The 21,818-nt window shown below is 42.2% G+C and overlaps 1 long non-coding RNA gene across 10 annotated transcripts in view; it reads right to left on the bottom strand.

The window, feature by feature from the left end:
* LOC103351145 (uncharacterized) overlaps positions 1–21,818 on the bottom strand; it is a 163,982-nt gene that overhangs the window by 101,033 nt on the left and 41,131 nt on the right. For 2 of the 10 annotated variants that reach the window (XR_011380844.1, XR_011380843.1), the window contains exon 3: positions 14,085–14,128. The exons of the other annotated variants lie outside the window; for them this stretch is intronic. This is a non-coding gene — a long non-coding RNA (uncharacterized lncRNA). The remainder of the gene's footprint in view (positions 1–14,084; positions 14,129–21,818) is intronic. 10 annotated transcript variants of the gene reach the window in all.

Raw genomic sequence — 21,818 nt, 5'->3', positions numbered from 1 at the left:
AGTGACTCCTGTTGTTGACTTTACCAATTGACACTCCTGTCTATGGCATCAGTAATCTCCCTATGCTCCAGTCATGAGTTTCCAAGGCTATGGAAGCCCTCTGAGTTCTCCGACTCTTATCTTGTTTAGACAAGGTCATAGTCAAAGTGGAAGTTCTCTCCTCCCTTCAGAGAAAGGTACCTCCTTCTTTGAAGACCTGTTCTTTCCACTGGGATCTCACTCACAGAGATCTTTTTGCCAGAGTGTCTTGGCTTTCCATGCCTGAAATACTCTCATGGGCTTTTCAGCCAGATCCGAATGCCTTTAGGGCTGATTCTGAGGCCAGCGTGCTGTTTAGGACATCCACCATTCTATGAGTCTGCTGAGTATCTCGTTTCCCATGTTGGATCACTCTCCCCTTTATTCTATCAGTTAGTAGTAGCAGGTACTAGACTTGTTTATGTGCTTCCTTTGACTCTTAGTCCTTTCATTATGATCAATTGTGAACTGAAATTGATCACTTGGACTGGTGAGATGGCATTGGTACATGCCACCTTGATGGGATTAAATTGGAGGCCCCTGGTATGTTTCTAACTCTACCATTTGGGGCAAGTCAGCTTGAGCATGTCCCAAATTGTACATCTCTTCCCTCTCTTATTCCTACTCTTATGTTTAACAGGGATCACATTTCAGTTAAATTTCAACACTTAAGAATAACTGTGTATTAATTACAGAATTAAACCAGTCATATTAAGTAGAACAGACAAAAAAACTACTAAGAGGGATAATGTATTAAGTTGTTTATTAACAGTCAGGGCTATGCTGATCAAGTCACTGTTCTTTTTTCTTTTCTTTTCAGCTTTAATTGCTTGAAAGGGAGGAAGGGAGGGAGGAAGGTATGGAGGGAGGGAGAGAAAGAGAAAGAGAAAGAGAAAGAGAAAGAGAAAGAGAGAGAGAGAGAGAGAGAGAGAGAGAGAGAGATCGATCTTCTATCTGCTGGTCACTCCCCAAATGGTTGTAATGGCCAGAGCTGAGCTGGGCCAAAGCCCAGAGCCTGGAACTTCATCCAGATATCCCAAGTGGGTAGCAGGAACCCAGGCACTCAAGTCAGGCACATTAGCAGAGAGCAGGATCAGAAGAGGAGCAGCTGAGATTAAAACCAGCACTCATATGGGCAGCTGGCATTGCAAGTGGTAGGTTAACCTGTTGAATCACAACACTGGCCCCCAACGTGTTTTTTTTTATTTTAATGAATATCTTCAATATTATATTGTTATTTTATTCTACAGAATAGATTTAGTCTGATCATATAAGTACCTTATAATTGAGTTGCTACTTATTCTCAGTACCTGAGATTGACTGTGTGTTTATATTCAAATCCTGCAAAGGGCAAGTGATGTTTGTTAACAGGTGGATTAGAGAAAAAGAAGGGAGAATAGGGCACCACCTGCCACATAGTACAGCAATCCACACTATTCACTTTGAATGGACACACTGCACATTGCACTAGAGCCAGCAGTCTATTAATAGCCATACATTTTTGTCATTTCTGCTTCTGAAAAGTCATTTTCTGTTTTCATCTTTTTACTTTAAAATATAAACATAAATAAATTTAAAATTATGCCAGGGGCTATTTCTTTCTAGCATTAAACTCAAAGTCACCTGTTTTTCTGGTGAAATCATTATTTATAATATTTGTTATGTAAATTTAACTTCCATTAGTCTTAAATTTTGTGTGTACTCACCGAACAAACTTGTTTTGATTTTATATTTACATAAGAGCCACAAGGATACTTATGATTATACTTAGATACCATAACATTTTTAGTGATTGTTGGAATTCTGTGAGCATGTTTTTTTACTTTAAAATAGATTCATGTTTTGGTCAAATTTGAGAAATACAAGTCTAGAAGACTTTTCTAATCAAGCAGGTTGAAACCCTCAGACTAGATCTGTGCTTAGAGGCCGGCTGAGCCAACTTAGACTTAATTTCCCCTCTGCTGAGGGTGGAAGGCATATTTTACCAATTCTGCTGCCTCCATTACAAGGTCAGAGCATATGTCCTTCCCATTATCCCTAGGTAGGCCTGCTGAATACCTGTTCAGTAATAAAAAGAAGAGAAGAAAGAAATTTCAAAATAAGTTTTAAAATGTGAAAGTAACATTACAAATAGGAAGAATGTAGGTCTTAAATTTTGTTTATTATTGGAATAGTTTAAAAACTAATTCCAAAATTCTTTGACCTAAAATCTACTGTAACCTGTTCACTCCATGATCACAGCCGCCTGAAAAGGCCTCCTCATCTAATATTCTAGGCAGTCCCAGTCTACCAAATGCTCCCAGATGATCAGGCGCCCTGTGGTGTTCAGAGCCCCCTCCCTCCTGTAGCTGTGTAGTAGCCAGTTTTCCATCACTGCTGCCATTGAGCTGCACACTGCTCCCCGCCTGGTGCTCTGGGCTGTTGAGTTCAGAGCAGTGAAGCAGAAGAGAATTCCCCCATCTTTTTTTATGTAACATTCTGTTAACAAGACACCAAAGTCCAGCAGCCTGCTGCTTTAACATCTTACAGAATTCCCAATTAAAGAAGAAAGAAGTCTCATTCAGTTTTTATCAAGAAGTAAAATTACTAGGTTAAAGGTAGAAAAATTATAATTCCAAGGCTTTATGAGAATTTCACTACAAAAGATGGGAGAAACCTTGTATCACTGTCCAAGCTTGGGCAAAGCAGTTTCTGCAGCTTTACTCATGTTTAACTTTTTAAAAATCATTTTACTTTATCTTATAATTTTAGTTATTATAACTTCACTTTTATCCATTCATGTTTACTAGAAATTTACAAATAAGGTTGAAGTCATAAAAAATAAACTGATAGCAATGCAGGTGATTTTTGTCATAAACAGACAATGTGGGGCTAGAAGAAAGCAAGTGATTACTGCCCAGTGGATTCTAGCCACTTTTGCATTTATTAAGCAATTTCATGTGAGGATTCCTGATGGACTGATATATTTGACTACTCTGAATTCTCCTTTGAGTCAGGTTGTTTTCCTAACTCATTAATGAGTTCAACAAAGTCTTGGACATGTGCTCATTTTATACGAGAACCAGTGAGGCAGGGAAACAGGCAGAGGGAGCAGTTGAGGCACTGAGGGTAGTTCCTGCTATCTGAAAGCCTACAGCCTATCGGTTTGGCTCTTCTTGCTGTGAAGGTAAACAGGCTGCCTGCCTGGACCAGGTAAACAGTAAATAGACTACCTGCCTGGTTCATAGCAGTTTAGGGGGCCAACGCTGATCTAGATTGAAAGACAGCTCATTATACAACCATTGTAATAAATTAGAATGGTAAATGACTCACCTACCAGCCACCCTGACAGGAAATATAAGACTATATAAGGAGTGAAAAGGGACAGTAGCTAGATTTGGGGAAATCTCCATTAATACACAAAGAAAGTACTTAGGACATTCAGAAAATCAAAAGTAGTATTAAGCAACCTGTTATGTGGTGCCAATATTACTTTTCTCCAAAATTCTATGTGTAACTAGGTGATGCATCAACAAAATTATTTTGTACATGGTAAGGCATTACTTTCTACCACCTGCACTCCACAATCTGTGTGTTCTTTGAGCACTATGGACATCATACTTGTAACTTCAGTATAAAATTATGTCCTAAGTTGAAACTATCTCTTTCAAACTCTATCCATTCCTCCACCACTAACATATGGGTCCCTAAAAAGCAGGGACTATTTTATCTTAGTCTTCTTGTATGTGTAGCACCTATTAGATAGGTGTTACTAGGTCTGCCATCCCAAAGATATGTCAACAAGTATTTATAGAACTAAGGGTTTAATAGATGAAAAAATAAAAGAGAACTACCATAAGCCAAAAGATGATCTTGAAAAGGTTTATTTGGGAGAGGGGTGTAGATTTAGGCATAACTCGCAAGAACTATTTTTTTTTTTCACAGATTTATTTGAAAGTCAGAATTACACACAGAGAGAGGAGAGGGAGAGGGGGAGGGGGAGGTAGAGGGGGAGGGGGAGGGAGGGAGGGAGAGAGAGAGAGAGAGAGAGACCTTCTATCTGATGGTTCACTCCCCAATTGGCCGCAATGGCCAGAGCTGCACCGATCCGAAGCCAGAAGCCAGGAGCCAGGAGCTTCCTCCGGATCTCCCACATGGGTGCAGGGGCCCAAGGACTTGGATCATCTTCTACTACTTTTCCAGGCCATAGCAGAGAGCTGGATCGGAAGAGGAGCAGCTGAGACATGAACCGGTGCCCATATAGGATGCCAGCGCTTCAGGCCAGGGCATTTACCCGCTGCACCTCAGCGCCAGCCCCTTGCTAGAACTACTCACCCTCTAAGTCAACATTTCAACAGCAACAAGGCATCAAAGTACAACTCATTCACCCAGTCTTTGGTAAGATAATCTGCATCTTGGGGTGGGTAATTGACATAGTGGTTATGATGCCATTTGGGACTCTCACATCCCATATATTGCTTGAGTTCCACTCCCAGCTCCTCCTCCAATTCCAGCTTCCTACTAATGTGCACCTAAGGAGACAGCAAATGATGGCTCAAGTAATTGGGTCCCTTCCACCCATATGGGAGACTTGAGTTTCTGGCTACCAGCTGTTTGGGGAATAAACCAGAAGTTGAGAAGTCTTTTTCTCTGTGTGTCTCTCAAATCAAATCAAATAAATAATAAACAAATTAATAAAAAGGATAATCTGTGCCCTGACCATGCAAGGTTTTGGAGGGATGATGTCTTAGGGGCCACTGCACTTGAAAATCTTGAAGCTCCCCTCACCCTTTTCCATACTGTTGAATGATGGCAAAGGAGATACTAGCAGAAGTTAAACCTCTGCTCATTCAGGCACATTTGTTGTCAAAAGGTTCAACTTTCTTCTTATAAACTGTTCTCTTCCTGGGAGCTTCTTGCTTATTTATAAACTAAAACTATTATAAACTATTTATTCTAAAAAGAATGATAAACACTTTTGTTAAGGACTATGCCATATTTTGAACATTTTCTCTGAATTTCATGTTGGAAAGTTAACCTCCAATGCAACAAGGTTGGGAAGTGAGGCCTAAAGGGAGGTGTAAAGGTCATGAGAGTTCCACACTCCTGAATGGATTAATGCCAGTTACACATGGGCTTGAAGCTTTGTGTTCAATCTCTTGCTCTCTTACTCTCACTCTGTCTTGCTCCCTTGCTCTCTCTTTTCTTTCTACCATGAAGTGATACAGCAAGAAGGCCCTTGCCAGATGCTGGCCCCATCCTCCTAGACTTTCTAGCCACTAGAACCATGAATCATAAATTTCTGTTCATTCTATATTATCCAACTTCAGGTAATTTTTAATAGCAGCACAAAATGGACTAAGACAGGACACACAGGAAATACTTTAGTGGCCATGTAGTCCCTGTTAAAATCACTACTTAACTTTGCCATTCATGTGTACAATCACAACAATAAGTAAAGGATAGGGTATTGCTTTATTCCAATAAAACTTCAGGCTTTAAAATTGGAATTTTCTGTAATTTTCACATGTCACAACTCAGCATTCTTTTGATTTCTTCCAATCATTGAAACATGGAAAAACCAATCTTAGCTTGTGGGTCATGCACAAACAGGTGGCAGGTAGATTTGGCCCACAGGCTATCATGTGCCCACTCCCACCCCAAACCAGTATCTTCTTAATCTTGTCTTGCCCCTCCATATCTATTCCTTTTGGTCCAGTCAAACCATGATATTCAAATGTGAATATTTCTAGGAAGTGAAGGACTGTTTCAACTTTCCTTGCAACTCAGTTTGAATGAGTAAAGAGTAGGGTCTCTCCTCAGAGAACAGAGAGAAATGAAGATTTAAGATAACATGAATGCAGTAAGATAAAGCCAAGTTTACCACCCAAAACAAATCCTTGCCTGCAATCTACAAATTAGCTGTGCACTTTGCTTGCTGCTCAGCTCAAGTTGATTTTTCATTGAAATAGAAGAAGCTTGTTTCTGTCATCAGTGTAGTACAGGTTATTATTTCTGATGAACTGGAGAAGCTGTTGATGTTGTCTTAGGCCATATATGTCTATGTAACTTCATGACCTCAAATTCAATACTGTGAGGGGTTGGTCTGTGCCTTGGTGTGAAGGAAAGAGGGCTCACAACCGATATGGTCTGGTGTAGTGCCAGTCTGCACAGAATTAGAAGATGGATTATTGTGGATTTGTTTTCCTTTAGGAATTAGGGCTGGCACTGGCTTAGCTTCAGTGCAGCGAGGTATTAACTGAAATGCTTTTCTATCTTAACAGCCGCATCCCATTTAGCCTTGGTGACTTTGGAGTGACTTCCAAAGCAATCTCATCAGCATGAGTTGGCAGATTAAGGCTAACTTCATGTCAGAACAGTAAGCAATGAGAAATGAAGTGCATTACCCTGGTATTCCCTGGGCAAAAAATAAAGCCAAACTGTGTGAGGTGAGCTAACAAATGTAGGGTGAAATTTCACAGGGGTCTCCCTTAGTCAGCTTGCAGCCAGCTTCAAAGCAACAAAAAAAAAAACTTAAGACAAGATAAAGATGCTGCCACTATGGCTGGCCATGCAGCATGCTTGAGGGCTCTCTAGATTAACTGTTAAGTCTTATTTGAGATCCTCCCTCTTGTCATCTTCTTTTTTTAAAAAAAAATATTTATTTATTTATTTGAAAGTCAGAGTTACATAGAGAAAGAAGGAGAGGCAGAGAGAGAGAGAGAGAGAGAGAGAGAGAGAGAATCTTTCAGAGAGAGAGAGAATCTTTTATCCTCTGGTTCACTCCCCAATTGGCCGCAATGGCTGGAGCTGCATCTATCTGAAGCCAAGAGCCAGGAGCTTCTTCCAGGTCTCCCACTTGGGTGCAGGGCCCAAGGCCTTGGACCATCTTCCACCGCTTCCCATGCCATAGCAGAGAGCTAGATCGGAAGTAGAGCAGCCGGGACTCGAACTGGTGCCCATATGGGATGCCGGCACTGCAGGTGGCAGCTTTACTTACTATGCCACAGCACCGGCCCCTAATCCTCGTATTCTTATCTGATTTTTAATTTGCTATTTGATTGAGGCAAATCTGAGCTGGGTACAAGAAGGGTTCCTTTTTTTTTTTTTAAGATTTATTTATTTATTTGAAAGGCAGAGATACAGAGAGAGAAGGATAAAGAGGGAGAGAGAAACTCTGACATTCAAGTAAACAAATAAATATTTTAAAAAATTGTCCCTTCTTAAAAACAAATATTCCTTAGGAAAGAAATATTTTGCTATCACCAAATATTACCAATTTTCTATAAGTTTCTTTATTATGCATTCTCTAAAGGAGGATTTCAGGATTTAATCCTCCATACTACATTCTGACAGGGGCTGCTTTGAGGCTAGTGGAGTAGTGGGTAGGATATTTCAAAAGAAGGGAGCAGATGGGGCTGGCACTGTGGTTTAGCAGGTAGCTGTTGCCTGCAGTGCCAATTTCCCATATGGGCGCCGGTTCGAGTCCTAGCTGCTCCACTTCCAATCCAGCTCTCTGCTGGAAAATGGCCCAAGTCCTTGGATGCCTGCACCTGCGTGGGAAGACTCGGAAGAAGCTCCTGGCTCCTGGCTTCGGATTGGCCCAGCTCCAGCCATTGCGGCCAACTGGAGAGTGAACCAGCAGATGGAAGACCTCTCTCTCTCTCTCTCTCTGCCTCTCCTTCCCTCTCTGTGTAACTCTGACTTTCAAATAAATAAATCTAAAAAAAAAAAAAAAAAAAAAAAAAAAAAGGGAGCGGAGCAGAATACCAAAAGGACCCAACATTTCCCATTACAAGTTTTATCTTGGACTATCCCTGTCTATCCACACACTCTTTCAACAAATAGTACTGAGAACTAAATAGAAATAAAGATTTCTGGTTGTAACCAACACATGAAACAGATTTAAGCAGAAGAGGTACTGACAGGATATTGAGTCACTCACAGAATTATCCAGAAGCCTAGACAGGGCTCAGAAATAAGAAAGAATAAGGAAGACTAGGGTGCATCCAGGAACACAAGCAAAACCATGCCATAAAACCAGCTGTGATGGCTGCTGCTGTTGCCTCTGTTGAAGCCTAGAGACCATCCTTGATGTGTTCCTCACTGCCCAACTGCTGCTTTGCAAACCCTTGACTTCCTGGAGTCTTAGCTGTCCCTGCAGCTTTGTGTCAAGAGCACCCTGGGGCATGATCATCTGATTAGTCAAACTCAAGTCTCATGCCTATGCCCTACCTGTAGCTGCATAGCTGGGGATTTGAAATTGAGTTGTTTTCATTTCTGAAGTGAGAGATGTACTCTGTCTTATACCAGACTCATCATGTAAATAATTCCCCTAAAAGATAGGAAGGAATGAAGCGACAGAATAGCCCACAAAATTGCAAATGATCCCTACTTATCTATGTGTCAGGCACTGAGCTCAATTCCAAAGAGAAGAGTAAGCCATGGTCCTCAGAACTGAGAGTCTAATGAGAGATAGACATGTAAATGTTCATTACAACAGCATATTTTTGTAGGTATAAGAAGTACTATTGGAACTTGCTAAAGGGAGTTTCCCCTAGGAGTAGGAAAAGGCTGCAGTGAGGAATTATTATTTGAAGTAATTCTTGAAAAACCAGTGGGATTTGTCTACTGGAGAAGGGAGGGAGGTAAAGACCTTTGTATGTGTAGGGTGAGTGGGAGGGAAGCTTGTAGAAAGGTACATAATCATGAAAAGTGAACTACCCAGAATTCTTGGTTGCAAACATTTTACACTGATATTAGTGAATTTAATCCCAAAAGAAATTCATGAATGATGGATGGTAGCTCAGAGCATCAGAAATCTTGGGAACCAAAAGTGGTAAATTGGCAGGAATCAAGAGAAGTAAAAATGTTGAAACCAGAACCGAGATCTACCCCAGGAACAACTTGTCTAGTTCATACTATGATTGGACACAGATGCCAACACTGACCACTGAGCTCTAAGTGCTGCTACCACTGTGCTCAGCAGACAGAATTTTTCTGGTTGTGTCAGAGCACTCATGTAGCCAAATCAGGTGGGACACTCATGCTTTAACTGCTTGGAACAAGGGACATCCTTGTTCCACCCAAACTCACATCCTGGGATTCCCCCCAAATAAGAAAGGAGTTTGTAAGCTAAGCAGCCAAAAAAACCCTGTTATTTCTCCAAAGAGTATAGGAAATTAACAAATTCCATGTTTTAGATCCAAGGGTGTACGGGGCAAAGTGGTTCACAAGGAAGGGGGTTGGAGACGGAAGGAATCCAAATTTGCTTTTGTGACCATGTCATCAATTTGAAGTTTGTCTCACAAATGGAGACAAAAGAGGCAGGAACAGCTAAATTGTTGTTTTCCAGAAAGATAAACTTGATGACAATGTGGACAGTGAACAGGAATGGAGAGGGACAGGTAGCTGGGTAGGTAGAGGGTCAGTTAGGAGCTTTTTGCTCTTTTACAAAGGAGAGGTATGGAGAGCTTTGACTAAGGCAGAAGATGCACTGATGAAGAGAAGAAGTTGAATTTAATTTCCAAAAGATCTATGAATCAAAAACACTCAGAATATCTGTGAAATCAATGAGATTTGATCAACTTGAATTTGTATAGATTCTGTCAACTTCACCTACCTGCTCAGTCACGTTGGTGCATTGGTGTAGAGAACAAATACTATACTATAGAGGTCCAGGGAGCATCTGGGACTGAAGAAGCCTTATCTTTACTTATCTATGCCTATGCCATGAGGAGGGATAGTTTTGTGTTTCCTTTTTTAAGAACAGGAGCCCACAAGCTGTAACTCCAGGACACTCCCAGCTACTGTGCTATACTTGCCCAGTAGAACAGCCAACATCTGGTTTGGCATTGCCCCAGTGCCTTGCAGAGAACTCCAGACTTGCTCCACAGTCAGCACAGTTTTAGACAAGTGAGCAATCTTTTAGTTCTCACCAGTCTTTCCTCTAGCTTCCCATCAGGAAGGGAGCTAAAAGTGTGAGGCAGAGGCATCTGACAAACCTCAGGGATGGGGAAGACTCACTCAGGGACCTCAGGATCTAGCTATTTCTCCTTGTCACTCATACATTCACTTTAAATGTTAATTAAGATTCTTTTTTTTTGAAAGAGCCTGGGGCCCAACATTGTGGCATATAGGGGAAAGCTGCCCCTGAAATGCAGGTATCCCATGTAGGCACAGGTTTCTGTTCGGATTGCTCAGCTTCCAATCCAGCTCCTACTGATGTGCCTGGGAAAGCAGCAGAGGATGGCTCAAGTGCCAGGCCCCTGCACCCACGTGGGAGACCCATAAGAAGCTCCTGGCTCCTGGCTTCAGCCCAGCCCAGCCCTGGTCATTGAGACTGTTTGGGGAGTGAACCAGAGGGTAGATCTCTCTCTCTCTCTCTCTCTGTTATCAGTGCCTCTAATAATAATAGATAAAGATGAAGAAATGCGAGTCTGTGTGGTGAAGCAAGACTAGGCAGTTCAGATTTGGCAGTGTCCTAAATGGAAATAACAAACACTCTGTATGAACTGGATGTATCAATGCTATGGACCATAGGTATTGGAAACTTAATCTCCAATGTGTGTGTTGGGAGGTGGGTCCTTATGAGAGATGAGTAAGCCATGAGGGATGTCTTCATGAATGGACTCATGCATTATTGTGGGGTTTCCTTATAAAAAGATGAGTTTGGCTTTGCTGTGTCTCTGATCCTCTTTGTCCTTTCATTATGGAATGATGACATCAGGAAGACCCTTGCCAGACACTGGCACCTTGATCTTGGACTTCCTAGCCTCCAGAACTGTGAGCCAATAAATTTCTGTTCAATATAAATTACCCCATCAGTAGTACCTAAGCTTCCAGCATTGGTACTATCTGGATCTGTACAGGTACTGATAAAACTAACATCCCATGGGGCAGCGCTGTGGCACAGTAGGTTAAAACCCTGGCCTGAAGCGCCAGCATCCCATATGGGTGCTGGTTTGAGTCCCGGCTGCTCCTCTTCCAATCTAGCTCTCTGCTGTGACCTGGGAAAGCAGTGGAAGATGGTCCAAGTCCTTGGGCCCCTGCACCCATGTGGGAGACCTGGAGGAATCTCCTGACTCCTGGCTTTGGGTCGGTGCAGCTCCGGCCGTTGCGGCCATCTGGGGAGTAAACCAGAGGATGGAAGACCTCTCTCTCTCTGTCTCTACCTCTCTGTCTAACTCTGTCTTTCAAATAAATAAAATGAATCTTAAAAAAAAAAAAAAAAAAAAAAACCTGACATCCCAGGCCCTGAGCACACATGCATGCCCCAACCTCACTCCCTTTTCCTGAGTCACAGCATGCTTGGCAGTTCCTAAGGCAAGCCCTTGGCAAGGAGCCAAGGGCAAAGCAGACCTGCAGCTCAGGCACACTTGGGCTTTCTCAGTTGCACCAAGGCTAACACCAAGCTTGGCATCTGCTAAAATGAATGGTTTGATGCACAATAGAGGGACAAACAGGAAGCACTGTTTTTTATTCAGGTTTAGAAAAATCTTAGAGCAAAAGTGTATTTTTTAAACTGTTTTGAAATATCTTCCACTGTATCATGAATGAAATTAGCAGGGCTTCCACCCCTGCCTCAAAGGATGTCAGTTTCTCTGTTGACAGGAAAACTCCATGAGGAGCTTGGTGTCTACTGCAAGGCTTGACTCAGCTCCAGGAATCAATCCAAGCATATCCTTGGAACCTGTGAAGAGGCACTAAAGTTGTCATACGGAAGACATAGAAGACCATGTGATTCCAAAGAGCAGAACAAGGACCCATGTGTTAAAATCACAGGAGAGATTTCTTTTTCACTTACCCTAACAGAGATTTTCACAAATATATTACAGTCAAACAACTGACAGTATTTTGATAGAAAGAACATCTAGGTGAGGGTTTCTAATTCTAATATTCTAGACAGCAATAAGGATTTGGGTCTTTGAGGGTATAAGAATTTTGGGGGTGGACACTGTGGCACAGTGGGTTAAGTCCTGCTAACGCACCTGGGAGGGGGAGAGAAAGAGAGAAAGAGAGAGAGAGAGAGAGAGAGAGAGAGAGAGAGAGAGATATTTTCCATCTGCTGGTTCACTCCTCAAATGGCCACAATGGCCAGGACTGGGCTAATCTGAAGCAGGGAACTAGGAGTTTCATCCAGGTCTCCCACATAGGTACAAGGGCCCAAGCACTTGGGTCATCCTCTGCTGCTTTTCTCAGGAGCATTAGCAGGGAGCTGGATCATAAATGGAATAGCCAGGACTAGAACTGGTGCCAGGAGGCAGTTTTACCCACTATGCCATAGAGCCAGTCCTAAAATAAATAAATCTTAAAAAAAAGTATTCGCTATAACAAAGGATCAGAAGTCTAACAATGCTTTTTTGATGTCCAGAGTGTTATTCTGAGGGGACAGGACAGAATGAGAAAGTCAGAGTAGCTATGGACTGAAAATTTATGAAACATTCTCTGCTCAGTTGCACATGAAATCTCCCTTGATCCGTTAAGTGTCTTGGCTCACTAACCTTTCTGCATGTCATCTGTGTGCCTTGCCTGCTTCAGTTATCTGTTAATTGTCTGGTGCCTACCTTGCACTGCACTGGGTAAATCCAATATGATTCATCCAATAGGCCCTTCTCAGTACCCTGAACTTCCAGCCGAGTCCAGAGGAGTAGATAAACCTGGCCTAAAACTCTCCATGAGGGGCAAGGGAGAGTAGAACCTGCTACTCAGAAGCTACCTTGGTACTTACTGGTAAGCTAAGGTATTCTTCTATAGATACAAACAATCTCACAGAATACCAACTTCAGATTATTCTCAGCTCATTATAAACAAGGTCATTTGGCAATTCTGTCAAAGCACAAACCAAAACAAGATCACCATGCCAACCACAAAATAGCAAACACCCCTTTCTCAACCAAAAATAAATGACTACTGTTCTTTACCAATTATGTTTATACTCATTTGTGTCTCTCCTTCCTGTATATAAAAATTTTTTAGATACTCAGTCATAGAATTATTCCTACTGACAGCATTCAATCTAGAGTGAATCTGGTGCTGTGGCATAGTGGGTAAAGTCACCGCCAGCAGAGTGCCAGCATCCCATATGAGTGCTGGTTTGAGTCCTAACTGCTCCACTTCCAATCCACTCCCTGCTAATGAGCCTAGGGAAGCAGAAGTTGGCCTAAGTGCTTGCGACCCTGCATCCACATGGGAGAGCTGGAAGAAGCTCTGGCTCCTGCCTTCAGCCTGGTCCACCCTGGCTGTTGTGGCCATTTGAGGAGTGAACCAGTGGATGGATGACCTCTCTCTCTCTCTCTCTCTCTCTGTGTGTGTGTCTCTCTGTAACTGACTTTCAAGTAGATAAATAAATCTCAAAAAAAAAAAAAAAAAAGAGTGAATCTCATTCTTCCTCAACACTCCTTGAATCATCTAGCCAAAGTCCAAAGATTATACTGGGTTCCTCCTAATACTCTATTACTAGATGCCCTTAGGCTCTCATTAGTGTGCATTGTTCCTCACTGCAATGAGTTATAAACCTAAGTTGTTCAATAAGTGTGTTCTTGATGGTCTTTGATTGGAGTATATTGACGACCATTCAAGAGAACCAAAGACAAGATTTCCAAATCCTTGACTGTTATCTCATTACCCACCAAAGTTGTCACCTCACACCTTTCCCTCTCTAAACTGTGACTGCTTTGGGAATAGTCTCCTACTTTTAATTAACATGGCATCTTGGGGTCCTGGAGTAACACAAGGAAGACAACCATAGGTTAAGCTTATAATCTTTTTTTCTTCTGATTCCTGCTGTTATGAAAGCAGAGTATGAGTATCTCCCACCATGTCCAACAGAAGTGTTTTGACTGAAGTTTGTATACTCTGAAAGCCCTTCTCTGATTGCAGAATTTACTAATCCCTTCCCAATTTCCCCACCATATTTAGTCATTTATCCAGGAAAGCAGTGGCACAAATACTGAACAAGAAGGGAAGAGTGAGCCTGACAATACAATGTTTGTCCCCAATTTGGAGATGTCTGTCTTCAGAAATCCTTCCCCATTGGAATCTTCAGTGCAAATAACATAATTCTATTGACTCCCCATTTAACTCACCTTCTGGCACCAAGGTTATCTCTTGGGCCCTCCCCAGCGTCCCACTGCAAGAGACCAAACAAGTGCAAACTTTACATAAATGCTGAGTATTAACTAGGCAGAAGCCAAAAGCAAACTATTCTAAGAAAAAAGAAACAAAACCCAAACAGGGTGCTATGTTGACTCAATAAAGAATTGTAGTATGATAAGGAGTGGAAATGTGCTTATGCTGGAGAACAAAGAGAAGAAACATGAACCTGCAGCTTTAGCTCCAATCTTGTCATCTTAATGGAGGAACCCGGGTAGCCTTCTCAGTTTATTTGAAGTTCTTTCAACTCAAGCAAATTCCCCTTGTTTATTATAGATTAGCAGTTTTGCCTAGAACAGAGGAAACTGCTGTGGCTAGTTCTTTGATTCCTTCTTCCTAGGTTTATTAATCTTTCTTTTAATCTCTTAATTTCTCATTCCAAGGACCTCAGACAGGACTTGGCCATGAAGGCTCCTTTTCTCTTAGATGCCACCCTGGTCCTGCTAAATAGCTCCCAGGATGGAGATATCAAAGGGAACAGTTGAACCTCTTAAGAGTTTACAACAATTGAGTGCTTGTCACACATCAAGTACTCTTCTGAGAACTTAATATACTTGGATTCATTTGACTCTGCTATCCACTCTATGAGACAAATACTATTATTACATTTTACCCATTAGTAAACTGAAGTACAACATTAAGTAACTTGTACAAATCTAGAAAACTGCTTAGTAGGGAAACTGGGATTTAAACTCTAGAGTCTGACTTTATTTTTTTAAAAATGGTTATATATTTATTTGAAAGAGAGAGAAAGAGAGAGAGAGAGAGATTGATTTCATCATTCCATTCACTGGTTGAAATGGCCAGTGCTGGGCCAGGCTGAAGCCAGGAGCTTCATTTGGGTCTCCCACATGGGTGGCAGGGGCCCAAGTACCTTCTGTTGCTTGTCCCAGGCCATTAGCAGGGAGCTGGATGGAAGTAGAGCAGCAAGGGCATGAACCAGCAGCCATGTGGGACGCTGGTGTTACAGGCAGCAGTGTTATCTGCTAAGCTGTAAGGATGGCCCCTGGAGTCTGACTTTCAAGATCATATTCAGCTGTGACCCAGGGCAAAGAAAGAGGAAAAGGAAGGAGCAAGCAAACAAATTTTTGTCCCTCAGTCACATGGCCCAAGTGGGTGTGGGTTAGGATTCCCTTTCATCCCAGTCTTGGATCAGGTAGTGATCTTCCCACTGGGGTCCAGTGCTCCAAGGTTTATAGAGAGGCTTTCCAAGGATTATACAGATGCAGTTAGTTTTAAGCGGACTGATTTCCATATGCAGTTTCCTAAAATAGATCTTAATAAACAGTGTTGACTGCAGTCTCTTCCCAGGACTCTTCCAAACTAGCCCTTCCTCTAATCCACAACGTGAAAGCACAGCGACTTCTCTCCCTTCCCAAACATTGCCCCAAGTTGCCAGCCTCCAGGGCACCAAACAAAGGGACAATCAGAAATTTTGAAGATGAGAAAGTGAATCACTGTCATAACCAGGTCATATGTTCTGTTGGAAATCTAATGGTTTCTGATTCTTTGCTTTCAACAAAATTGAAAGGATACCTAATGGAGCTGATGGATTCATTGGAAGTAATTTTTGATGATACAGCACTACAAAGAATCATCAGCTCCATTAGGTACCTTCTCAAGAATGAAGTGACCCTGCTATAACAAAACTCTTCACATATTTATGTGAATAGGATTGTTCAGTGCTTATATGTAACAAAATAGAAAGAGGAATATAATTTTACATTCATTTTTGATATTCATTCATGGGTATAAAAATATTCATGCACAGATATGACTTATTGCAAGGGGACCATGTATTAAAGATGTGTTTCTGAAAGTATTTACTTTTTACTTTAATAATGATTAAAATTTATAACATAATTATATTTTTTGGTGTATTGCACTGTCAAATACAAAATTATAAAAATTGAATTCAAAGATCTTAGTTTGCTTGATTTTGTGATTCTACAATGGAACAACACTTCATTCCATAAAACAGAATAAATATTCCAAAGACTGAACAGAAAGAAGAGCTGGTTTTATAAATAGAGATGGACTGAAATCAACAAGAATCAAAAATAGTTTGGTCATTTCAAAGTTGCTTTTCTTGCAAGGTGGAGACAAGGAGAGAGAACAGTAAAAATAGAGAGAAAAAGAACTGATTAATAGTGACTTTGGAATATTTCTTTTGTATAAAGATGAAAGGAAAAGGAAACTGCATTATCAGGTCTATTGAAATGGTCTGTTTGGGAAGTGTAGCTGCTATCTCTTATGGTTTGTAGAAGGTCAGATAAACAGCTTAGTTTCAGTTTGGTGACCTGCAACAACTTCAGCATAGGTGACTTCATTTTGAGGTTGTGTGTTTGTTTTTTCGTTTTTTTGTTTTTTGTTTTTTGTCACATGTTGGGGCCTATTGCTTCTCAAAATGTTTAGTTAACAATACTAAAAGTCAGTGTGGTATCTGGGCCGGCGCCACGGCTCACTAGGCTAATCCTCCACCTAGCGGCACCAGCACACGGGGTTCTAGTCCCGCTCGGGGCGCCGGATTCTGTCCCGGTTGCCCCTCTTCCAGGCCAGCCCTCTGCTGTAGCCCAGGAGTGCAGTGGAGGATGGCCCAAGTCCTTGGGCCCTGCACCCACATGGGAGACCAGGAGAAGCACCTGGCTCCTGCCATCGGATCGGCGCAGTGCACCGGCCGTGGCGGCTATTGGAGGGTGAACCAACGGCAAAGGAAGACCTTTCACCTCTCTCTCTCACTGTCTACTCTGCCTGTCAAAAAAAAAAAAAAAAATTAACAAAAAAAAGTCAGTGTGATATCTGAATCCAGAAGACTGTTTCTGAACATACAGCGGAGGTTCAAAAATGTTTTCATAGCTTGTTTCACAGCACCCTTGGTGAATCAGTAGTATTTCCAGAGAGCCATCAGACCAAAAGAAATAACTATTGAGTCTATTTATTAAGTGTTTAGATTCAATCAAGTTAATCGATGTTTGTCCTAACAACAAAATAGCCAATAAAAAATAGATATAAAGTGGAAGAAAAATATTTTTATGTCATCTGTAAATAGCCACAGTCACAAATAAGATGCTGTGCACTTGTTGCACACAACACAACTTTTCAAACTTGGGAGTGGAATTGGGCTCACCATCCTCATTTGCTGCTCTGATTGCAAAATTTCCTAATCCCTTCCCAAATTCCCTACCATATTCAGTCATTTATCCAGGAAAGCAGTGGCACAAATATTGAACAAGAAGGGAAGAGTGAGCCTAACAATACAAAGCCTGACTTTCACAAGGGACTTGCTTTTTAATCACAGCAACTGCCAAAACACAGCTTTGCAAAAAATGTAACATCCTCAAAAGAATGTATTGAAATCTCATGTTAAATTTGTGAACAACTTCCCAGTGGCAGTTCTCACTGTATTTCCTACTGACAGAAATTGCAAGAAATCTAAAATACCCTGTAGTACCCTCTTGTCCTGGGGATATTCACTGGCGAACTCCTGTCATAACTGGGTAAATAAATTGGGAGCTAAAGACTTAGAACTTTGGGGACAGCACTGGCATAGCAGGTAAAGCCACTGCCTGCAGTACTGGCAACCCATATGGATGCCAGTTCAAGTCCTGGCTGTTCTACTTCCAATCCAGCTCTCTGATATGGGCTCGGAAAGCAGTAGAAGATGGCCCAAATCTTTGGGCCCCTGTACCTGCATGGGAGACCTGGAAGAAACTCCTGGCTCCTGGCTTTGGTTGGTGCAGCTCTGGCCGTTATGGCCACCTGGGGAGTGAACTAGTGGATGGAAGACCTCTCTCTCTGCCTCTGCATCTCTGTTAACTCTGCCTTTCAAATAAATAATAAATCTTAAAAAATAAAAAAGACTTAGAACCTTAAGTTCACAGGACTTTTTTTTAAAAGATTTATTTATTTATTTATTTATTTGAATAGCAGAGTTACAGATTTACTTATTTACTTATTTGAATAGCAGAGTTACAGAGAGGTAGAAGCAGAGGCACAGAGAGAGAGAGAGAAACAGGTCTTCCACTCGCTGGTTCACTCCCCAGGTGGCTGCAACGGCCAGCAATGTGCCAATCTGAAGCCAGGAGCCAGGAACTTCCTCCAGGTCCCCCATGTGGGTGCAGGGGACCAAGCACTTGGGCCATCTTACACTGCTTTCCCAGGCCATAGCAGAGAGCTGGATCGGCAGTAGAGCAAACAGAACTTGAATCGGTGCCCATATGGGATGCCAGCACTGCAGGCAGCATCTTTACTTGTTATGCCACAGTGCTGGCCCCAGGACCTATTTTTTAATTTCAGTTTTTGTATTTCTTTTGTTGCAAAGAAAATTATTGGGTAATAAAGCTTATAAATATGAAATACATCACATTGGACTAATAGTCACAGAGGATGTGGAGTGGAAAGATACCTGTTCATGGATCTTGTAAAAGGATGATGTTAAGTATCAATTTGCTATAGTTTTTTTTTTTTTATTTGACGGGTAGAGTTATGGACAGTGAGAGAGAGAGAGACAGGGAGAAAGGTCTTCCTTCCGTTGGCTCACTCCCCAAATGGCCACAACAGCCGGTGCTGCGCTGATCCGAAGCCAAGAGCCAGGTGCTTCTTCCTGGTCTTCCACATGGGTGCAGGGGCCCAAGCACCTGGGCCAACCTCCACTGCCCTCCCGGGCCACAGCAGAGAGCTGGACTGGAAGAGGAGCAACCAGGACTAGAACCCGGCACCCATATGGGATGCCGGCACTGCAGATTAGCCAAGTGAGCCACGGCGCCAGCCCCAATTTGCTATAGTTTTTGAATATCACTGAATACATTTAAAAGAATGATGTGACCATTTTATGTTTAAATGTATCTGTTTTACAACATCAGATAAATGCTATACTAGAAATACATTTTTTGTCACTGTTTAAACTTACAATGTGACACATTTATACATCAACCTAAAGATATGTGAAAGGGTCATAATTTTTCTTTCTTTTTTTTTTGACAGGCAGAGTTAGACAGTGAGAGAGAGAGACAGAGGGAAAGGTCATCCTTTTCCATTGGTTCACTCCCCAAATGGCCACAATGGCCAGCGCGTTGGGGCCGGCACGCTGCACTGATCCAAAGCCAGGAGCCAAGTGCTTCCTCCTGGTCTCCCATGCGGGTGCAGGGCCCAAGCACTTGGGCCATCCTCCACTGCCTTCCTGGGCCACAGCAGAGAGCTGGACTGGAAGAGGAGCAACCGGGACAGAATCTGACCGGGACTAGAACCCGGGTTGCCAGTGCCGCAGGCAGAGGATTAGCCAAGTGAGCGACGGCGCTAGCCAGGGGTCATAATTTTTCAATACCATTTTGGGCAGGGATTCTCAACTTTGCCACTGCTGACTTTTGGGGCTGAATCATCTTTAGCTGCGGTAGGCTGCCCAGTACATCGGGGGATGTTTAGTAGAATCCCAGGACTCTGCCCACTGAGTCAGCAGCATGTTCCACAGACTTGTGACAACCCAAATTTGATTTGAACTCCGGGCAGGAGTGGAGGTGGTTCTTCTAGTAAGTAGAGAACCTTTTTTTTTGGGGGGGGGGCTATTTTGGTAACAAGGTAGAAAGAGCACAAGCTAGACTTATGTGAAAGTTCATAATACATACACCTTAAAAACAGGTTTCAGAACCTCTGGTATTACCCTTATCTGTCTTTGGCAAAGTAGCTGATATCTCTGAACCTATCTCTTCATTTCTGAATGAGAATAAATTTCATTACTACCCTAGAGAGCTGCTGTGAGCCTGAGATGAGAATACATACATGAGTTCCTTAGCAGAGCCTGATACTGTAAACTTAACAAATCATAGACATTAAAATAGTTATTCCCAATACTTCCTTAGTAATGTACTTCCCGGAGAGGCTTCTTGTCTATAGCATTATCTGCCTAACCTTGTCTGTTTGATATCCAAACCCTTTTTAACCTGTCCTCATGAATCTAGCTCACTCTTTTGGCCCTAGTGAGAAAGACATCACACACAGACCCAAATAAATGGGATGGTGCTTGTCCAAGTCTATGTCCATGTTCTGTCACAAAAGACCTGTGTGAATTCCCTGGCCTGTCTCTTGATGTGTGTGTGTGTGTATGTGTGTGTGTGTGTGTGTGTGTTAGGGGATACATAGTAGGACTCAAGAATCTCTGTTCCTCTGTCTCTGACTGTAGGAAATTTAAAATATCCTGTAGTAGCCCCCAGTCCTAGGGAGATTCACTGGAGAACCCCTGGCAAAACTGGGTAAATAATTTGGGAGCTGAAGACTTAGAGCCTTAAGTTTCTCTGACAGAGGAAGAGGGAGAAGGAAGGATAACACTGTAGACCACAGAATGAAATTCTTTCCCAGGGAAGCAGGACAAATCCTTCTTGGTCCATTCTGATTCCTTCAGGGCTCATCATAGATTCCCCTTTCTCTCTTAAACCTGCTGTGCTCCTACAGCCCACACAACTCTCTCTCACTTCTCTAAACTTCTTCAGCATCTTGGGGGGCACATAACGACATACAATCAGGTCACACTGTTCGCAACTGGTTTTTTGGTTCCATCATGCAGCCCCATTGAGATATTAACTCCTCCAGGGCAGAGTACCACACATCCTTCTTTAGTGTGTTTTATGACACTTAGCCTGTATAATATAGCAGTGAACAATTTCTGGTTGCACAGGTCATTGGCTAAATCATCATGTTTTGTTGTGTGCTACACATTAGGTCTGTGTCCTAGAAAAGTCTCTCTAAAAATTATGCAGTTTGAAAATAAATAGCCACTCCAAATTATACAAGAGCAATCAGACAGGGTTATGGTGTGGAAATTCCCCAGTCGTGTTGCACTTAATGTGCCCTCAGGTGACTAACAGTGATGGGAGGAACATGGAGCATTAGCTCCTTACCTTAGCTGTTTTAGTGCCAGAGCTACTCCCGCTCTTGTCCTTTCACAGCCTCCAAGAGTGTTCTCCTAAGTAATTCCCTCAACTGTGCTTCACTAACAGATGCTAACAATCCCCTTCTGGCCTTAATTAATTACCTTGCCTTGGAGGTAAAGAGGGGAATGGTTGTCAAGGGTATTATTTGCTCAATTACCCAAAAGCCATAGATAATGTGTGGTAATGAATTGGAAGATGGAACACCCGCTCTTCTCCAATCCCACAACTGTAAAACCTTGTTCTGCTCTTGAAGATCTGTGACATTAGCCTTTCAGAAGAGTATGCATTCAAAGCAACCCTAAATGGAGTAAGAAGATGTAATATCTTCATTTTCCTTCCAGCAGAAACACTGAAATTCCACATTAGTGAACAGACTCAGCCTTCTAGATAATGTAAGGACCAATTACCCAGGCCTCTGGCTTTTCCTTCATTTACTAACTCTCATCATAGTCTGCTCTTTGGTCGTTTGTGGCAATTGCATAGCTGACTTCATCCCTGGGCTATGGAATAACTTGTTATTCCCTATGCAGTATAATTAGATGTCACCCCAGAGGACCTCCTATTATAAAAGTACACCTTTACTGATGTTTGCTTTAAAAAATTGTGTTTTGTGGGGCTGGCGCCGTGGCTCACTTGGTTAATCCTCCGCCTGCAGCACGGGCATCCCATATAGGTGCCAGGTTCTAGTCCTGGTTGCTCCTCTTCCAGTCCAGCTCTCTGCTGTGGCCTGGGAGGGCAGTGGAG

This window comes from Oryctolagus cuniculus, chromosome 12 (assembly GCF_964237555.1).
Source record: "Oryctolagus cuniculus chromosome 12, mOryCun1.1, whole genome shotgun sequence".
Classification (NCBI taxonomy): domain Eukaryota; kingdom Metazoa; phylum Chordata; class Mammalia; order Lagomorpha; family Leporidae; genus Oryctolagus; species Oryctolagus cuniculus.
Note: the sequence above shows the minus strand (reverse complement) of the source record. Positions and strands in the feature narration are given on the sequence as shown.